The 20,009-nt window shown below is 37.7% G+C and overlaps 1 long non-coding RNA gene across 4 annotated transcripts in view; it reads left to right on the top strand.

Moving 5' to 3' along the window:
• The first annotated feature begins 113 nt into the window (after positions 1–113).
• LOC124382851 overlaps positions 114–20,009 on the top strand; it is a 22,803-nt gene continuing 2,907 nt past the window's right edge. For 2 of the 4 annotated variants that reach the window (XR_006925126.1, XR_006925124.1), the window contains exons 1-2: positions 114–242; positions 19,893–19,973. This is a non-coding gene — a long non-coding RNA (uncharacterized LOC124382851). Of the gene's footprint in view, positions 243–614; positions 673–7,892; positions 10,601–19,892; positions 19,974–20,009 lie in introns of those variants that run through there. The other 2 variants (XR_006925125.1, XR_006925127.1) reach the window with 2 other exon arrangements.

Here is a 20,009-nt window from a genome sequence, read left to right as displayed (position 1 = left end):
TCTGCGCAGCGGATACTTAAACGACGAGTTGAGTTCAGCCAATAAGAGACGTGTCCATGACAGAAATACTAAAGTAGCATGTCAATCAATAACCGAGGTACCGATCCCACTGTCAGGCGTCAAGCGATCTGGTATTTTTAAGGTTTTTTATATGTAGGCTATATGGCCATCAAGGCGCAGTCCCTGCACTTATAATAGAGTAGAGCTCATATTGGTGTATAATAATCCTGCGCTCTTCTGTGGTAAGCGACTGATTTCTGTTTTTTTTCCCACTTGTGCATGATGTCTTGATTTGTTTAATCCCGTTTCTGACGTTCGCCTGTGACAGCCTGCACGCTAAATGAAAGGAAAAGATTTATAGGTGACAACAAATTTTCTACCGATATGCTTTCATATGAAAAAATTCCAATCTGCATCCACTATATCTTATATATTTTTGTACATTTGAAATGAATATGCTTAAAGCGTAAAATTGTTCGAACGTGTTCTTTTCAGCTTACGCAATAATGTTCACTTCGGTATGCAAGTTCATAAACTTTTTCTTTCTTTCTTTCTTTTATATTTACGACGGATTTTAAAAAATGTACACTGATCGCACTTTTTGTAATTTGCAGTCACCTCAGGACAAGCCTGGAGGAGAAAATCAGTGGGGAATTACTGATTTCACAACAGGTGTGAAAGATCGTGGGTTTTGTGCGTGCGTGTGTGTGTGTGTGCGTGCGTGCGTGTGTGGTTGTGGGGGTAAAATGCGCGCGTGCGCCCACAGCAGCGCTCCGTTTAAATGCCTTTGGAAAAGCAGCGCGCGCGTGTCTTACATGATGCGTCCCATAATTTCCACTTGAAGCTTCACACATTTTTAGGCATCCAAACAGTAAAGTCTATAATGAAGTATGGAGAAAGGTATAGGACGACTTGCAATTGCAAATAGGAAATTCTTTTCTAGTTTGAAATACAAAGATTAATTCAGCTATACTGTCACTTCTTTCTTATATATTTCTGTACCTAAATTATGCGTCTTTATTTTTTGTCTTTTATACGAAGATCAATGCATCATACCAGTGTGTGTGTGTGTGTGTGTGTGTGTGTGTGTGTGTGTGTGTGTGTGTTTTTTTTTTTACTTGTTAAAACATTTAAAGTTAATGGCATAATTTAACAATGGCCTGCTTTAGAGTGAATCATCATCCTTTTAAAAGTTAAAGCAATTTTCTTGAAAATGGTCTCGCAGAAAGCTGTGCATTACGGTATTCAAAATTGCCAAATAATGCTCCATTATAGGGGCTGAGCGGTGCCAGGCAGCCCGGCCGCAATTTGCTCCAAAGCGCTGCGCTTTAAATCCCTCCTATGGAGAGGGGAATCTGAAAAGTTTATTCAAATTCGCATGACAGAGCCTCGAAAATTACTTCATTTCTGCAATTATAGTAAATTGACAGGCAAACAATTAACGCCATTAAATATCTGTTAAAAAAAAATACTCGTATTTGGCTGCAGAAAGTCTCCCTCTCATATGCATGTGCAACTTTCTCTCTGCGCCTCGTATTACAGATGACTGCTGTATTTATCTGTAATCAATTCGAGCATATCAATTATATTGGGTTTTCCCAAACGAATCTAGTTTTATATTTTGTACAGCAATTGTAATATTAGACGAATGTGATGTTATTTTGAACTGATCTGATTTAATCCTTTAGGTTTGTATTTATATTTATTTATGTGAATTCTTTAAAAAAACACCACGGAAAACACTATAGATAAATTAATCGTCTTGTGTGATTTAGAAAGAGGCTATATTGAAAATAAAACGGGATATTTACACTTTGTAAAATGTAGTGTTAATAATTCTAAATAAATAAATGAAAGAGATTCATGTAATTTCTAAGAAAAGACTAATTAATTAATAATCAATAATGAATTAATGAGCATAGTGATTTCATGCATTGTAAAAGCTGGGATTATTTGTAGTATACTGAGTGTCTTTCAATTGATGCTTGTCCTTTATTTAATTTAAAATGAATGTTATTACCTTTGGTATTTTCATACCGAGGTATTGAAATATTTCTGTTACTAAAAAATGGTTTTGTCTGTGATTTGAAACACCACATCCTGTCAGCTGGTGTACCTGGCGAGCAGATTTTTGTGCCAATTAGAAGCCTATTACAAGTCATTAGACTGATCAATGTACCTTAAACAATGCGGGTGATTTATTTGGCAGGAACAAAACGTTGTGCTTCTATTGTGCTAAGGCTGAGTGACGGTACACATCCATCACTGCTTTAAGCAGCTAAAGATAAATGATTAATCCCGACCTATTCGTTAAGGTGGTCTCTTTTCAAAAGGTCCTGGTCTCGGACAAGATCTGGATCATTTCAGCTCCGCTCGCTGTGTGTGAAGATGCGGAGCTGGTGGGGGATTTCACACACACTCGGGTTTTTTTTGCCTCTGGCAGTGATGTGTCCCCACCCTTAAGAGGAAAAGCGCATTTGTGGATAATTAACTAATCTGTGCAAACTTAAATCCTTGTTATCCACAAGTCCTTAAGTGCATCATCCTCACACCCACCTGCTCGTTCCTCTTCCTAATGCACAACAGGAATACAACATAACCCTGAATAATCACTTTTGCATAGTCTCTAGTTTATGAACATTCAATTCTTTTTTATTAAAAGAAAAAAAAAGAAACGTGTATAAAGTGTTTCGGCGCTTGTGCGTTTTTCAGGCAGCCCCAGGTCACACTTGTCTCATTGCGATGCGCAGCTCTAATGAAACGCTTGATTGCAATGATGATACATTTCGTCATCTGTGCGCACCAGATCACGAGTCTGGAAATGTGGGAAATCTTTAGTGTTTACAAACAACCGAAACGGTTGCATCACACCTTTGCAAGTACGTTCACATAAAGGGGAAAGTCTAGCAAATTCTTGGAAAAGGCAAAGCGCATTAGATCCGAAATGTATCTAAATTCATGTAAGGCGCAATGGCTTTTTAAAGTCATCAAATGTCAGAATTAAATTATTTATACACACATCAGATGTGTATACAGCAATGTGTTTTAGGGCGGATAAATAAATAAAAACGCGCTCCTGAACTGGTTTTGGTCGCACCCAAACTGCTACACACACAACGAGTTAATGTTGTTTAATTTCCTTAAATGTAGAAGAATGTTTGCGACATTAGTGTAAGGAATATGTTTGTACAGAATGCAAGAGAATGAAACAGGGTTAGTGTAGATGTCTTTGGAAAATGTAGTGTATATGTCATTCTTTTTAGTCTTAGTTGTCCATGATGTGCATAAAATGTAAAGTGAGATCTCTACCTAAAGTTCTGTGCTATCTAGTACTAAAATACTAGTTATAATGCACACAGTACTGACAGTTTATATAAGGTTTAAATGAAGTCTTTGGAAAAAAAAACGTTCAACAGATCTAAGTGTTAACTGGATGATTAAGAGTTCCCATCTTCCGAAAAGTGTTTAACTTGGAACCTATGACAGTATAGAAATACTATTATGTAGGTTTCCAGATAGGATCCTTAATGGTTCACTTAGAGAGAGAACATAAGTCCCTTTATTATTGTGATTGTTTATTCTGTTCTGACACAGAATATTACATAATATAGGACTTTCCTTGTGTTATCTTGAATACCATCAGGTCATTAAATTTATTGTATGCTTAGTTACTATTGGTGTAAGGATTTTTTTTCTGGCATGTTGTGTGATATACATGTATGTGTATATATTTAATTCGTGTTAAAGGCTGTGTAAAGTAAAGCCTTTATTCTCTGTCACGCTTGAGTCATCTTGATAAGCATCTGTCAGGTCTGATCGTGATAAGACTCTAACTGTTTCATACTCATGCCTCGTCTGACTTCATGGAGTTCACAGAGTTAAACTTGGGTAGTGTGACTCCAAGCTCTTGTTGAGAATCACAGCTTTGAGTCCCATCACTGAAAGTATGATTTTTTTTTTGTACAATTTTGACTTGCAGCCGATCTGAACTATTGTTTACATGTCTACTGCCCAAGACTATACGTGTACTAAGTAATAAAATAATATAAACATTTATTTTGTATGTTTTCACTCGATATTCTCGATATTTATTATACCAAAGATACATTTTTTTTTGAATGTCTGCAAGGTACACAATGGCATGTTCTGTTCTCAAATGAAACAGAACAGTGTGACTTGAAAAGATCAATATCTTCGAAAGGCAACAGTTTCAGTTTGAATGTCGAAAATGAAAACAATTGTTTAGCTGCCGATAAACTGATCTAAGAACACAATTATACATGGCATGTGCTTGATATGCTCCTAACTGCATTTCTTTTATCTTCATTAAGAGAGTGACATTTGCAGTAAGTTAAAGACAAACAGTTTGCCTGTGTCTTATTATGGCTACTAACTGCAAACTGTCATTTGGCATCAGCAAAACTGCTCTTGGCAAAGCAGAATGCTTATCACATGTCATCTGTGCATGGCAGCACAGAAATTACATGAAGCTCCTGCTCCACTCCCAGCTCCTTTGTACTCTCGACATCTTCTTTGTCTTACACAATTAAGGTGTTACACGGTAGAATAACTTAAATTGCCAGCTCTAAAATGGAGACCAGGGCTCTTTTTAAAAATAGAAGAATTTGTTTACTGATTGTATGCAGCTATTGACTTTCCCATTACTTGAGAAGAGCTCTGATTAGTGGCTGTGCAATGTTCAGAGAGTGAGGCAGAGCAGGCAGGGTTACAATACAGAGCATTTATTCTTATTGTTCTCCGCGCACTCTACCTAGGATTAATGCTGGACACAGTAATGAGGGTGGCACGGCAGGTCTGAAGCCATTTTCCAATAGTTGCCCGGCTCGGTGTGACAGACGGCATTTGAGGCTCCTGAAGTCTTCTCGGACTTTGATGGGGCTCCCTACCCCTGTGACATTTCCATATGTTGAAGGGGAGTATGGAAGGGCATTTGTTTCATGTTTTTCCTTGCCTGCAGGTGAAGACCATTATTATGGTGCTGTTTGTAACATCGAGTTCAGGCATGAAGGGATTGTGTTCCCCAGAGTAATATAGATGCTATACATGCACTAGATCCGCTAGAGACAGACATGCTGAATGATTGTCAAAACCCAAGAAACAAATCACGGGACAAATTTTCTATCCCCATTAAATTGTTCTGTGTGTGGCAAAAAAAAAAAAAATACCCTCTTGGTTTGTGTCTATATCACAGTGCTGTTAAGTAGCATGGATATCTAAATAAACCATCACCTTACTATTATAAACACTACTCATGAATACCAGTACATATAACTTTTCCTCATGAATTTACAGCTCTCTATCTTGACCTGCCATTGTTTTCCTAAAGTGGATTCCATTGAGAATAAGTGGTTGCTCCACCACTTAACCATTAACCATTCCAATCTTTGTTTGGTAATTATAGAAATGTTTTATCCAATGTCAGATGGTACATGTTTCCACATTCAGGGAACTTCTTTTATTTTGTCTGATTACATGGTAGTGGGAAGCACGCTTTTTCCTGCTTCAGATGTTTGCCAAAATGTGTGAAGTGTGTTACAAAGAACAGAGAGATGACTTATAGCTCAATTCCACTTTTGTGAATTATGTGTTTTGGCAGTGCATTAATTCCTGGCACAATTGGGTTTTGCTTTCATTGGTTTGTGAAACCAGCATCACATGGACTAGGAAATATCTTCCTTGATTGATTTCGATTTCGAGAATATATTTATGGTGTTAAGAGCACAGTAAAATCTATTCTTAACACCCACTTTATTAGAAACACCGGGAACTACACATTCATGTAGTTATTAAATCATCAATCATGTGTCAATACTATAGTGCAAAATCATGCAGATGCAGGTGAAGAGCTTCAGTAAATGTACAAATAAATTTTTTTTGTGACATTGATCTTGGCTGCTGATCTCTTTGGATTTTCACACATAACATCTCTAGAGTTTACAAACAATGGTTTAAAAAAAATCCTTTGAGTGGAGGGTCTGCAGGCTGAAACTCCTTGTCGATGAGAGATATCAGAGAACCTCCAGACTGGTCTGAGCCACCAGGACGTTTGTGGCAACTCCAATCAGAACTCTGTACAAATGTGATGAGCAAAAAAGCAAATATAGTGTTTTTTGTGTGAGTCTGTTTAAGCTCAAGAGATTGTTGTGTGTGAAAAATGCCAGCTTCTAAAATACCCAAACCAGCCTCTCTGGTACCAACAACTCTGCCCTGTTTAAAGTTACAGATATTACATAATATAAATGAACATTAACTGTAACTATTGAACAATATCTACATAATTTGTGCATAATGCTTCTGCCACATGATTAGATAATAATTAGGTTACTCCATGAATGTGCAGGTGTGCTGGTGTTCAACAAAAAGGGCAGTGAGTCCTTTAGTATAATATTTGTCACTGCATTTCTTTCCTGGCAGAGAGAATTGCTGTTAAATAAAAAAATATATATAATATATATAATAGCACTAAAAAGGACTGAGGTTGTCTGGCAAACAGTCTGTCTATGTAAAGTACTCAAAGTTATCTGAGGTGGCTGTACAGCCACATTTCAATTCACAGCCAATGGATCAGCAGTCTGATTGAAGCCAGGCAGCATTCGAACTAGATCTGCAGCTTCAGATTCGGCTGTGTTAAGTGAGAGAATCTTGGGTTGTTCAACAACCCTGTGAGTGCTTTGCAGATATTATTTTTCTTTTGGACTGTCTTTAAGAAGTCTGAGAAAACAGTGGATTTTCTTTCAGAGGAAGTTTCCAAAAACTATTAGAAGGGATGCTGAAAAATAATGCCTCAGCAGTCCTCATGTTCTAAGAGTTTGCACAAGGAAAAGGTTTCCTGCATATACAGTATACTTCAGGAATGATGGGACCATGTGTGTGTGTGTGTGTGTGTGTGTGTGTGTGTGTGTGGGTAAATAAGTGATGTAAGGTCAAAGAAAACAAAATACATTTGTTTATTCTATTCTATTCTATTCTATTCTATTCTATTCTATTCTATTCTATTCTATTCTGTTTCTGCTATTTTGTTTAGTTCTGCTTGATTGTGTTTCCAGTAGAACAATCAGTTAATTTGTTTGTTTCTCTTCCAGTAATAAGGATTGTATCTTTGCCCCTTTCCCCTGCTTTGTCTGTAGGTCTAAAAGTTAAAGTTGTCAAAAACCTTCCCTCCTTTTCTATGTTGCCTCAGTCTGGTACACATTTACAATTTCTATTCTTCCCAACTTGTAATTCTTGCTTAATATCTAGAGCAGCCAAAACTTCAGCACAGCACATTTTACCATGGCCTGGATGTGGTTGATCAATTGAACCGCTGCTGTTATACTTGGCTCCTCCAAAACCTCCCACTCACTAATCGCTAGTGACACCGGCACCTGCGTGAGGGTATTTAGAGCAAGAGGTATGTGGAGCAGTCTTTGCAAAATAGCTTAGCTTAGCAGAGCAAGGTTGTTATTTTACGGCACCATATTCTTGATAAAGCTGCGGGAATACCATCGGACAATCAGGACAATCAGGAAAATCTAAGTATGTTTAAAAAACTATGTGCTATGTAGAGATGCTTTGCTATCATTAGTTTGAGGCCTAACCACAGTGTCTTGAATTACACTGAGTAGCACCTGAACACCGTCAGAGTTGGCTTCAACAATTTCTTTTCTCCTTGTAAAAATATTATCATATATTTTATATCCCTGGCAGGATCACATGATCTGTTTCCATATATTTCCTTTGTGTAGCTTGCAACAATACTGTGGTTTATTGTTTGTTTATTGTGGAGAGAGTTTTGTATTGTAGTTTACAATAAAGGTTAACAAGTGCACTGTGTTGCTGTGACATGTAAAATGTTGTCAAGCTGTAACACCAGTTTTCACTTTAGTCTCATCGAGTGCTCATCAACTTGACTACCTAAGTGAATTGTCACTTGGCTTTATTCTGAAATGATGTTCAGCACTCCAAGGCACCAGAGACTGCAGAGAAAATCATGTCTTGTGCAATGTGTCAAGTAGTACAAATGAAACATCTAGTGCAATGCAAAAACAATGCTATTTAAATAAGATGCCAAGTGAGACACAAATATAGGTTAAAATGGAATCAGTAATGTTGCAGGACTGTTATTATATGTGGTGTAGTGCACATGCATACGCATGGATATTAGTTTAAGAGTTTTGTTAGTCAGTTAGGGAGCAGACAGAGGCCTTGGACACAGTTACATTGATGAACAACTGCATAGAAAAATCTGTCCAATTTACAGTACAAATGATGCATTTACCCTCTCTGCAGTCATAATGTAAAATGTGATTATAGTCACTGAGCAAATCTACTGTATTTTAGGATCCATTTGCAGACAGGCAGAGACAGAGGAGGGGGTCAGAATCCAGCGCTGTGTGTTTGTGCTTTGTGTTGAGACAGTCAGTGTTTAAAAAGAGCATTTTGATTCGCCTCCGATCGAGTAGGCTCTGTCTGCCTCCACTCATCCTGGGTGATTAGACTAAAACATTTGCTCGTCTTGACTGGAGATCGAAGCAGCTTCACATAACGCTGCTTGATTGAAGGTCGAAATATTTTGAATTCTAATGGAGACTGTGTACATGAATTGCCTGAAATAGACTGTAGAATTTCAGCACTTCCTCCCCCTCAACCACCCCCTTACCTCCCCACCGCCCTCCCTCCCTCCCTCACTCCCTCCCTCACTCCCTCCCTCACTCTTCTCCTCTGTGGCCGCTCTGAAAAGAACGGTTGGGAATGGTTGTGGCTGATGATCATAGAATTACTGGATGGTGATTCTAAACCCCTCAAAGAGGAGTTGCTATGGAGATCTCGTTCCAAACTGTGAAATGATTCCTCGTCTGAAAGGCTGGGGAGAAGAGGGCTGAACACATCATTGTTCAGGTGGTGGTTGGTTAGGAAATTGCCGGTGCCTGAGCAATCAGTGCTGCTGCTATAGTTAAGGTTCTAAAACGGTTTGTTCTCTGAATGATGTGGGGCAACAGTGATGTGCATATGATGGTTCCTTTCAATCAGACTCCACTCAGACTCATGGGGTTGGGAGAAATGACAGAAAGAGTGGGCTCGAATGAAAGAGGAATGAAAACCATTATTGTCTCTCAAAGCTAATGAAATCTAGGCCTGTCTTGATCTATCTATTCTTTGCCTGCATAAATCTTGAAGCTGCTTGAAAGGTTATGTTCCCTATCAATGTATTACCAACTCCCTCTGTTTCCCCCCTTATAATATTATGTTAATTACACAGTACAGAAATTGACCTTAGTAATCTTTGAAAATTAATTTGTATTTTGATATTATATTTCATAAAGACATGTCTGTCAGCAATAGATGAGACATTCTGTAGTCATAAATGTTAAGATTTTTTATTGATCAGCATTATGTCGTGAGATACACACACTGTTAAATTGAACAAATTTCCTCTTTATATCATTAGGCTCCCAAGTGGCATGACATTGATTTGTTTTACTTTCCATATCAACTACTTCTGTAACTGCGAGCACAAGCAAAAGCCAGTCCACTATAGTTGTGTATTATCTGATTATTTTTCTGCTCTGAAGACCCAGCTGAATTGCTTCTTCTGACAGACTCATAAAGTAGCTTTTATGGCTGTGAATACCAAGGCAATTGCAGCCGTGTATTTGTGTAGAACCTCTTAAAAGCGAGCCAAGGAATGCTAGTGATATAGATGTTCTCTTCCTTTTTTTACATGTGAATACTTGCAAAGGAAGTCGACTGCCACTGAACACTGTAATTTGAGTGAATGATGTTGATCACATGATCTTCTAGCCATCAAAAACAGATGATAGGAACAGTTTTTGCATCAGCTGTAAATTTGTTTATCATACGCCCCGCACAAAATATAATTTTATTTTATGTTTTTTATCATTTAAATATGATTTTTAAGCTATTCACTGTGAAAGATTTTTTCTGATTCCACTGACATGGCATATAGTGTAGTATATAAAAAAAATTATTACTAATTCAAATTGACCCTTACATAGAACACCTATTTAAGAAGATCATGTCTTTGATCTGATTTTTGTATCTACTCATTAAAAATATTATTTTAAGTCATTATATTTGTTTCTATATTATAGAACAGAAACAATATATATATTTTGTATACTTTGTAAATGTGTGTTTGGGTGTGTTTGCCTACACGTGCATTTAAAGTTGCTGCACACCAGCGAGGCATGTAGGTGTGTGTACTTGAGCTCATTCGCCAGCAGCTCTGTTTTTATTGAGAAATTATCCAGTCAGGCTGACTCTTTTAAACACAAAGGCCTTTGTTAGGTCAAATAGTAAAGACACACCTGCTAATGGGCTTTTCAAACATACAGTAACTAATACAACGCAGTAAAATGTTCCAGATAGACTTGACTTCTGAAGCTCCCCCTACCTCCCCTGCATGCTTTTACAGTCTAACTTGTGGCTTGCCATGGCGCCGCAGCCTCATAAGAACATTCTTTACAGAGGTCTATTCAGTCCTGTTGTTAAAGGATTTTCCATTTGTTTCTGTGTCCTCTTTGCCTGATATCTCTGTATGTCCTGAGGAAATAGAAGGTCCTGACATGTTGTAACTGAGGTCTGGTAAGATTTATGATAATAGCGCATGACTTGAAAATGTTGAGGTGTAAAAAAAATCTGAGCAGTTGCCTCTTAATACACTAAATAGCATGGTAAAATGAGCAGAGTGACTGTTTTAAGCTTAGGAATATTTTGCTGTGTGCATGCTACAAATTCAGTTCTCAGTAACAAAAAAGCTCTTACATATGTCCTTTTTTTTCGTGTTGGTGCAGTAATGCATATTCTTTTCAGAAAAAGGAGAAAGAAAAAGGTTGACATATAGCACAATTTAGGGAAGCAGCAGGAGCACCATAAACAGCTGTATATATTCATTGGCTCAGTAGTTTTCGTAACTGTTTTGGACAAAACCAACATCATCCATTAGTAGTCTATCCATTGCATAATACAATAATATGTGCATGTTGTATTATGGTTTGTTCCAGAGGGTACCTTTCCCTTATAAAAATTATTGCCACTTTACACCTACCAACATTTGTTATATGCATCTTTATCAGCTAGAGCTTTAAAAGAAAGTACAGTAATTGGAAAATCAGGGGTTGGAGACATGTCTACTGGATCAGTTCATAGAGCTGTTTGAGTATCCTGCAGAGGATTTAACTGAATCAGGTTTGTTGATGAGGTTGCCAGCAATTTCACCGTGTTCTGTCACATACTGTGTTAATTATTATGTTCACTGTACTTACACTATAGTAGTTCTGTTAAGTGGTCTTTGTCAGTGAAGAACCTTGAGACTTGTATGTATATAAGTATATAAGTAAGATTTATATTATGTATGTATATTATTTAAGACTCAAGCCAACAGCACAATAATCACAATAATAAAAATAACCAATATATTCAGTATAAAGTATATTAAGAAATATAACATCATGACCAAATCGGTACACCATGTATTCTGTTACTTCTAATTAGCATTTACAGCAACAAAAGAAATTTGGACACCATTTGAAAGTTAATTATACTAAACTTTCAGTTAGTCAAAAATTATTCTTGATATACTTCCAGCACAAGTAAGTACACATCAATTCATCATAAGAATATAAGCTTTGTCCAAATCCAGAATCGATTCTGAACTTGTTAGCAGGAGATCATCAATGTTGCAAATTTGGTTTCATGCAAAAGAATTTCACTTGACGTTATTTCAAACATACATATCATTATTGTTTTAACTGATATTTTTCAAATTACGTAAATTATTTTGTTATTTGATATTCCAGGTTTTAAATATTGGACTGTGTATAAATACAGACTTTACTCTTAATGTTAAGAAAACTTGCCTTTCACCACCATGGTATTTGCTTTCAGTCATGGTCTTTTCCACAGCTGGGCTCGCTTGAAGCAAACCCTAGACCACTGTTTTTAAGCTCAGTTCCCAGGGCTGCACCTATGCTCAAAAACAGCTTTCACAGTTGACCAAACACACCCAAATGGTGCAAAATGACCTAGAGTGCAAAAGAAAAGTGTGAAAACATCCCAAGGCTGATGGCTATTTAGGCTTTCCAGATAACGCTCAGCTCTTCCTGATTTTTTTAGGATTCCATCCACCTGCATTGTAATTCCAGTTCTCTGTGAGAAATTGATGCAGCATCAGACCATAGGGTAGGCCCAAATACTGCCACAGACTTATCACCTGGGTTCACACCACCAATTCTTTCTTGCGTATGAATACTGGTAGTGTTTTGGCAACACTGACTACAGGAAATATTCATTCATACACAGTGTGTACTCAGGAAACTTATCATAACTGTGGGAGCATTGAAACTGCTCCCAATCTTTCATCAACTATCTCAGAGAGTGCAAGTGTTCAAGCATAATACTAATCATGTTTTAACAAAGCCTGTTCTATCCTCTTTATGAGATAATCTCTCTCTCTCTCTCTCTCTCTCTCTCTCTCTCTCTCTCTCTCTCTCTATCTTTATGTACCAGATGTCAGAAGTGCTAGGAATATAGTTCCAGCTAGTCTTAGTCTTAAACGTTCCATCACCCAAATCATTTCTTTTGAGTGTACACTTTTTTCAATCAACATGTTGATTGTTTTCGACAGGGGATTGTATTGTATCCCAAATCTGGAACACATTCATATAATAAGTTGATGTCTTGTGAGTCTGTACAATCAAAATCAAACTGTGCCAGGAAATTGCTTAGCGTCTAAAGCTTTAACTGTGGACACATAAGGTAAGTGTCTTTCCTGGGCTGAATTTGCCCAGAGCACTTTTCTATACATGCCCTTTAGCCTGGTGCCTTTCCAATGCGTCATTGGGTTCCAGTCAACCTTTTCATGGATTTCTGTGAATTTCGAGTAACTCATTCTGATATATTGAGGAAGTCTGTATTTGGAAAAGTAGCAGGAACAAGCTGATCAAATTTAGTGTTCCAGGAGAGAACTGGACAAGAATTCCAGTGTAGGTTTAAAGAAAATTTCCAGTTACACCACATGTTTATCTGCTTGCAGAGATGAGATTTTGTTTTATGTGACCTGATTGTATATTGGATCCTATACTCAAGTCATATTTCTATTATTACCTATATCCAAATAAAGGACCTCTTGCAAAAATGTTTGTGTCATAGATGTGTCTTCAGAGGTGCCTGCTGTTCATTTCTTACTTCTGTTCCTTCTGACATTTAGTTGTAGTCCCTTTGCCTTTTTTTCCCTGTCCTTTTCTCACTGCAAATTCCCCATTAGCCTTCATCTTTTCTTGAATTATCAGTTTGAAAAAAACAGAGTTACAATTCTCTAGGGGAAAAAACATTAATACAATGCAACTTGAATTCAGTGTTATTCTTTTTAATTCGTACGTCTCTTATCATCCAGGAATGATTCATATAGCATTATTTTCACTTGAAGTTCAAGCATGAACAGGACACACAATAGCACATTTTCATCCCAATCAGTGCCGAACTCGTAGCTGGCAAATTGGAGCAGCAAAACAATAATTCCCTTGATTAGCCCCTTTCTGTGTGCAGTAAGTGAACTGTTTATACTGTGGAGTACCTCAGAGAGACGAGAGCAACCAAAACAGGCTGATTAGGCACTGAATAATTGGATAACGTCATTTCAGCAGGACAACCAAGAGCCTGATGACAGCTCCTTCCAGAGAGCTTAGCCCCGGATGACATAAATGAGGAACAGGGCACTTTGATGTGAAATTCTGTACTATGGGTTGTCGGAGTTTTGGATGATGCATCTGGTTTATTATTGATGTTAAAAGTCTTCTGTTTCATGATATTATGAATGAGGAGAGATTGCATTTTTATGTTTGTTTTTGGATCTGAGAAAAATGTGAGATAGATGAGAAATTAAGAGATTTTATTCCAAGCTGTGACTTACAATTTAAATAAGTTAGTTTGCTTGTAATTTTGGAATGAACACCTCAATCTAAAGTGAAATGTCCTTAAGGTTTTATAGTAGCATCATTATTTACTATAGTGTGGAAGTGTGTATGTGTTGTTTATGTGAAGAATGTACCTTAAATATGAGTGCTTTTTCTTTGAAAAAGAATCCAATGTCCAAAATATTTCAATATAATTTTTTGTATTATAAATGCCCCTGTGTGATTTTAAGGTAAACAGCTCAACAGAATCAACAAGTTTAATGTAACTCTCTTGCGATTATCTGTCATCAACTGTTATATAGCCATAGCATGAATCATTAAGAGTTTCTTAACGAAACATTGCTGAAACTTGTTGGCCAACATTAGCATGCCTCCTGCGATGAATGATTGATATATAGTATGTAGTAAGTGCTCTGAAAGTCACAGCTAAACTGCCAGAAGGGAAGGAAGGAACAGATGTGATGCAGGAAAAGGCACATGCCATACATACTGGCTCATGTCTTTAAACTCAAAAATATTAATGTAAAACTGAAGATCTTTAATAAGTGAAACATAATGTGTTAGTTTAACTGCTATGCATTATATAAAAATCAATGTAAGCAACAGGTTTTCTTTCTATTTTATTTACTAAAATGTTTGCCACTGCGGATATGAATTTTGTGTTTTGTAGGAATCAGATAAACAGCTTATTGCATTGTAGGAAAATGAGACATTAAATTTGTTGCAATTTACTCTAATGAATTTCTTAATATCATAAGCAATTGTACTAGTTTATTGAATAACTAATAAATTGGTTTACTTTTAATAGCAAGTTATCAGATGTGTGAATTTGACAGCTTATATGCAGCATTACACATTTTTGGGAAAAGAGAGAGAGAGAGAGAGAGAGAGAGAGAGAGAGAGAGAGAGAGAGAGAGATAACCCTTACTCCAAGGAAACTTTTGCAAGAACCATGGGGTTACATTTGTTGTCTCGTGACAGTTTATAATTTAACACAATTTATGTATTCACTTCAAAGTAGCAATTTTTGCTGAAATTAAATGGAATTAAAAGTAAAATATTGTGCGGTAAAATAAAAAGTAAATGTAAAAGTTTCCCAAAATGAAAATGCTGAGAGAAAGTACAGATAAAACTACACTTATGTATAATAAAGTAAAATTAATTCTTCATTACAGTAAATCAATGTTGATGTGTTATATGTATACATTTTATGCACATTTCAAGGCCAAATGAGTTATTGCAGTAAATATTATAAATATCAATATTGCAGTATTTCTCTCTCTAACTTTTTTGCAAATGCTTTTACTCTTGCAGCTTAGCTGATCACAGTTCTTCCTTTTAAAACTATTTAAAACTTGAGCTGTTTGTTTTTATTGCTTTTAATGTAACGTGATAAAAAGATTTCATGAATCAATTTGAGCCATAAGAAGTACAATCAGTGATCAAAATATAACAACAAATTTCCTGATTTAGAAAAAAAACTTTTCAACCATGTGGGAGCCGAAGAAGATTTTTATTTCCAAGACGAGCCAAATGTCTGGTCTGATTCACTAAAAGAAATCATAATTCCTATCATTAATTATTCGTTCTTGCCAAAGACTCTGCAGTTTTGAGAAAATCAGCAACGTAGGCATCTCTTTTCTTTTCTGTTTGCTATGTGCACATGCAAACACATGTAGCTTTTGCTCACAGCTCTAGAGAATTAGATCTTAAGTGTTTAAGAGCTCCATTATCTAATCACTCCCCTGATTAGGACACTTTACCATTTACTCATTTAATCTATTGCACAAAATTCAGATAGAGGTGATAAAAGTGGTACAATTAAGTGACTTTGTGTTTTACATTACCTGATGCACATGAATTAACTATACATTAGAAGTCCTTATGATTAATTGTATCTGTTTTTGTTCCAATTCGTTTGTGTAGTCCTTTTAACCATGGAGATTGTCGCAAAGCAGCTTCTGGATAATATAACTTTTCATCATTTTCTACTTTTAAATTAAGTGTGTGTGTGTGTGTGTGTGTGTGTGTGTGTGTGTGTGTGTGTGTGTGTGTGTGTGTGTGTAAAAACTTTATTCTGGGCATTGAGGAAAGCTAGTTAATTGCATTGTTAGATAATTAGCAAAGCAACTAGTTAGCAAATAGAATTGATGCTATAAATAGTTCAGATGAAGTAGACAGTACAAACTGTTGTGGAAATTAGGTGTGATCTAATTGCATTGACGTCTACTATGACAATAGTAGACGGTTCTGACGTGTGTTTTTTTTTTTTTTTTTTACATTTGCTAAAAAAACAAAAAACAAACAAAAACAAATGTTTTGCTCAGAGAATATTTGCCAGGCTGTAGAACGGTAAAAACGCAAAAAAACAATCTGTTGTAAGATTTGCTTAACAAAATTATTATTAATAATATTGAATATTTATATGATTAATATATTATATACATTCCCATATAGATGAAATATGCCATTCAGAAAGCATTAGTTTTAAAGTTCCCATGACTAAAATGCTGCAGCAACACTAAAAGAAAATTAGTTTGGAAACACAGAAAGAATTTACAGATTGAATGGTTTTGAAACCTAGAAATATAACATTTTGCTAACTTGCACTGTTCTAATCTGACAAATGTGCATATTTCCTTCTCTCCTCATCTCCTTGTCCTCCCCAGCACTTCTCCTCCCCCTGGCCCATTTCTCTATGTTTCTGTAGCGAGTGAAAGCACTGGAGGGTCAGGGGGTTTCCTGCTGCAGAATTCATTAATAGAGAGATACTTAATCAGAAGCTGAACCCGGGTCACCACGCTGCACTAATGAAAGTGTTTCCACCAGCAGCTTTTCATCTGAAGTAATACTCAAATCATTGCACTAGATATGCTCAGTGCAGATCCCACACAGCACAGCATTGTGGGAAAGGGCTGTTCAATGACTGACCCACAATTTCACAGTAGATATTAATACAGTAAATGTTTAGAATGATCTTCAGCAGAGATCAGATTTTTTTTTGTCTTTAGGCTTAAATTCTTTTTTTACCTTCATTCATTTCTACCTTCTTATCTTTTTTCCTTCCTATCTTCCTTCCTACCCTCCTTCCTTCCTTCCTTCCTTTCTCTCACATTACAACATGGTGGGTTTTATTATACCCAATTGTATGTGTCACTGTCACAGTAGCACAGACGTTGTTGTGTAATGAAGCAGTACAAGCTTCTCCAGGTGTGTGTCTATGCCTTAGTCTGTTTGTGTTCAGCTGGTTTGTCTCTCACATCTTTAAATGCTAAGATAAAAACCCCAGCCTGTGTTAGGTCGTGTGTTAGCCATGTCGAGGGCAGCTTCTGCTGTGACCCCGTTTGTAGAAGGTAGCAGAGAGCGTGTGCGAGTGGGGGCTGGGAAGGATAATCCTGCTTTTCAGCCACCCCATTTGAGGCCGGGCACACGCAAACCCTGACCGCTCATTATCCTAACAAGAAGGCCATTTCACCTGCGACTGGGGGCCCTGCATGGCCCCTGTTAGTATAATCTTTCTCACACACACGCACACACATAAGCACTCGCACGCTTGCACACACACACCCACACACACACACATACACACACAAACTCCGCCAGACCCGACGCCATTCAGGACAAGCAGGTGGCCACTGACGCACATAATTGCAGACAATTTGAGGCAATGAATAAAAATGATCTACATTACTTCTTGCCGAATGTTGTATGTGCTTGGTGCCAATAGAAATCTATGGAAGGGCCTCTTTTAGATGCTGAAGAAAGGAGCCTATCAAAGGCAGTTCAGAAGGAAAGGGGGAGTAGGAGTGATTAATTTCTTAAAGAGTGAAAGAGCGATTTAGTACATTCAGCTGACTGGCATCTAGGAAGAAATGAAAAAGCCTGAAACAGAGAACATCTTTCATACTGTTTCCTCTACATAATCTTCAAACTCTATGCATTGCATCTTCTGTAGGGTTTGCACAGCTTTCTATAATGTGAAGAGGCCTTGTCAACTGTTACTAATCTTGTGAGTGTTCATAGATGATGATTTCAGTGTATGCAAATTATTTTTGCCATATTTCAGCAACTTTTCCTACTGGACAGATGTGCACATCTATAATTAATGTATTAGTGCATGCTCTATGTGTGTATACAGTTTCATTTCAGCCAAAGCCTCTGTTAAGTTGATTGAAAAGTGTGACGTGCCCAGTGTCAGAGCTGATTGTGTGCGATGAGGCATAAGCAGATTCGTTAATTACTGACCTGAATGTGCTGATAATGCATTCACAGCTATTTATTATAATGCGTCCAATTACAGCACCATACAAAGCTTCTGTATTCAAAGTCAAATTAGAGGGTATTTGTGTTAGTCATGCCAGTCCATTAGAGATAACATGAAGGAAGAAATTAAATAAAGAAAACCATGAAAAAATGCTTGTTTCATAGCTGCTGTCCACTGAGAGGTGAAGGCTTAGTCCATTGCAAACAATAAAACATCTTCAGTCCCTTCAGAATTCCCAACTACCTGGTTGCACGTGAGTGGGTTTGTGTGTTGGTTCATCAGTGTATGCGTGTGAGGATGTGTGTCTTTTATTAACACCTGCCTAGCAGAGCGGTGCTGCGCTGTGTCGGCTAGCTGATGAGCACAACCTGGCATGGGTTCAGCCTGTGTCACCGCCAGTTTGCTGTTTCCATTTCACACATGATTAATTTCTCTGAGAGGAAGAGAGAGAAAGAGAGAGGGAGAGAGAGAGCAATAGAAAGGCAAAAAGAGCTAGTTTGCAGGGAGAGATGGAGCAAGGATGAGATGGGGAGAGAGAGAGAGAGAGAGAGAGAGAGAGAGAGAGAGAGAGAGAGAGAGAGAGAGAAGGAAAGAGGGTGGCCCATGTTCGGCCCACGTGGCTGAAAGTCTTTTAGAATTCCTGCAGAGAGGGTTGAGGGGAGAGTGAATGCAGCCAGCCGGGGATCACTGAGCCTTTGTGTAATTGAGGCAGCAGCAGCCTTCCTTTCCTCTTCATTTCAAAAGGAGCAAGGGATTGTGAAGTGCAGGGACAGGCTGAGGGGAGAAGGGGAGGATGGAGGAGGGGAAGAAGGGAGGGAGAGGGCTGTTTCAGGGGCTGGAGGAGAGCTCTTTTTTTACGAAGGGGGAGGTTAAGTTGACAGGAACAAAAAGAATGTGTTCCGCTAATTTCTGCAGAGCTGCATCAACAATAATAGGCTCAATTTCTTCATTGCAAATTTTATAACTGGCTCCCTCCCCTATTTCCCACCCATTCCTACTTCCAGAGCCTTTCACAGCTCACATACACCCGTGGTCTTAATCCACAACAGCTCTGAGCAGCACTGTGTAGGTCTAAGACCTGCTTCTACAGGACTGTTAATTAATACCTTACTGTAGCATATAGTCTGTCTGACAGTACACTGCAGAGAACCAGGAGGGAACTGAAGCCTTAACAATAACTTTCAGTTCTCCTTAATCCCTTTATTCAAAGCCTCTTATTCAAACCAAGTTAACATTGAAAGAGAGTTAGTACATGTGTTGAATGTGTAGATGTATAAATTTTAACAAATTCATGCCTGCCCCCCCCACTCACTCACTCTTTCTCTCTCTCTCTCTCTCTCTCTTCTCTCTCTCTCTCTCTCTCTCTCTCTCTCTCTCTCTCTCTCTCTCTCTCTCTCTCTCTCTCTCTCTCTCTCTCTCTCTCTCTCTCTCTCTGTATGTGTTTGTGTATATGTGCCCACATGTGCACATTAGTCATTTATGTACATGAATGTTTTGTTGCGTGTGTAAGTGTGTGTCATTCCTGTTATGCTTCTGGCCCCTCTGTGCTGTACACAGCCAAGTGAGCAGCATTGTTCAACACTGCATCAGCATGCCGTGCATTTAGGAAATAATTACCCAGCATCCCGCTGTTTTTATATTCTGTTTCATCTTCTTTAATGGCTGCTTCTTCATTCACCTCTAATCCCAAACAGGACATAATGTGCAGAATCAAGCACCGGCCTTCGGATGAAAAGGAAAATGTTCGCCACTGTCCCCAGCAGACCAGAAAGGAGGTAGGCCTTTAATCTTCACTTAATTGTATTCATGGT

Source organism: Silurus meridionalis, chromosome 3, assembly GCF_014805685.1.
Source record: "Silurus meridionalis isolate SWU-2019-XX chromosome 3, ASM1480568v1, whole genome shotgun sequence".
NCBI lineage: Eukaryota > Metazoa > Chordata > Actinopteri > Siluriformes > Siluridae > Silurus > Silurus meridionalis.
The sequence above is the reverse complement of the archived record's forward strand: the minus strand, read 5'-3'. Positions and strand labels throughout refer to the sequence as shown.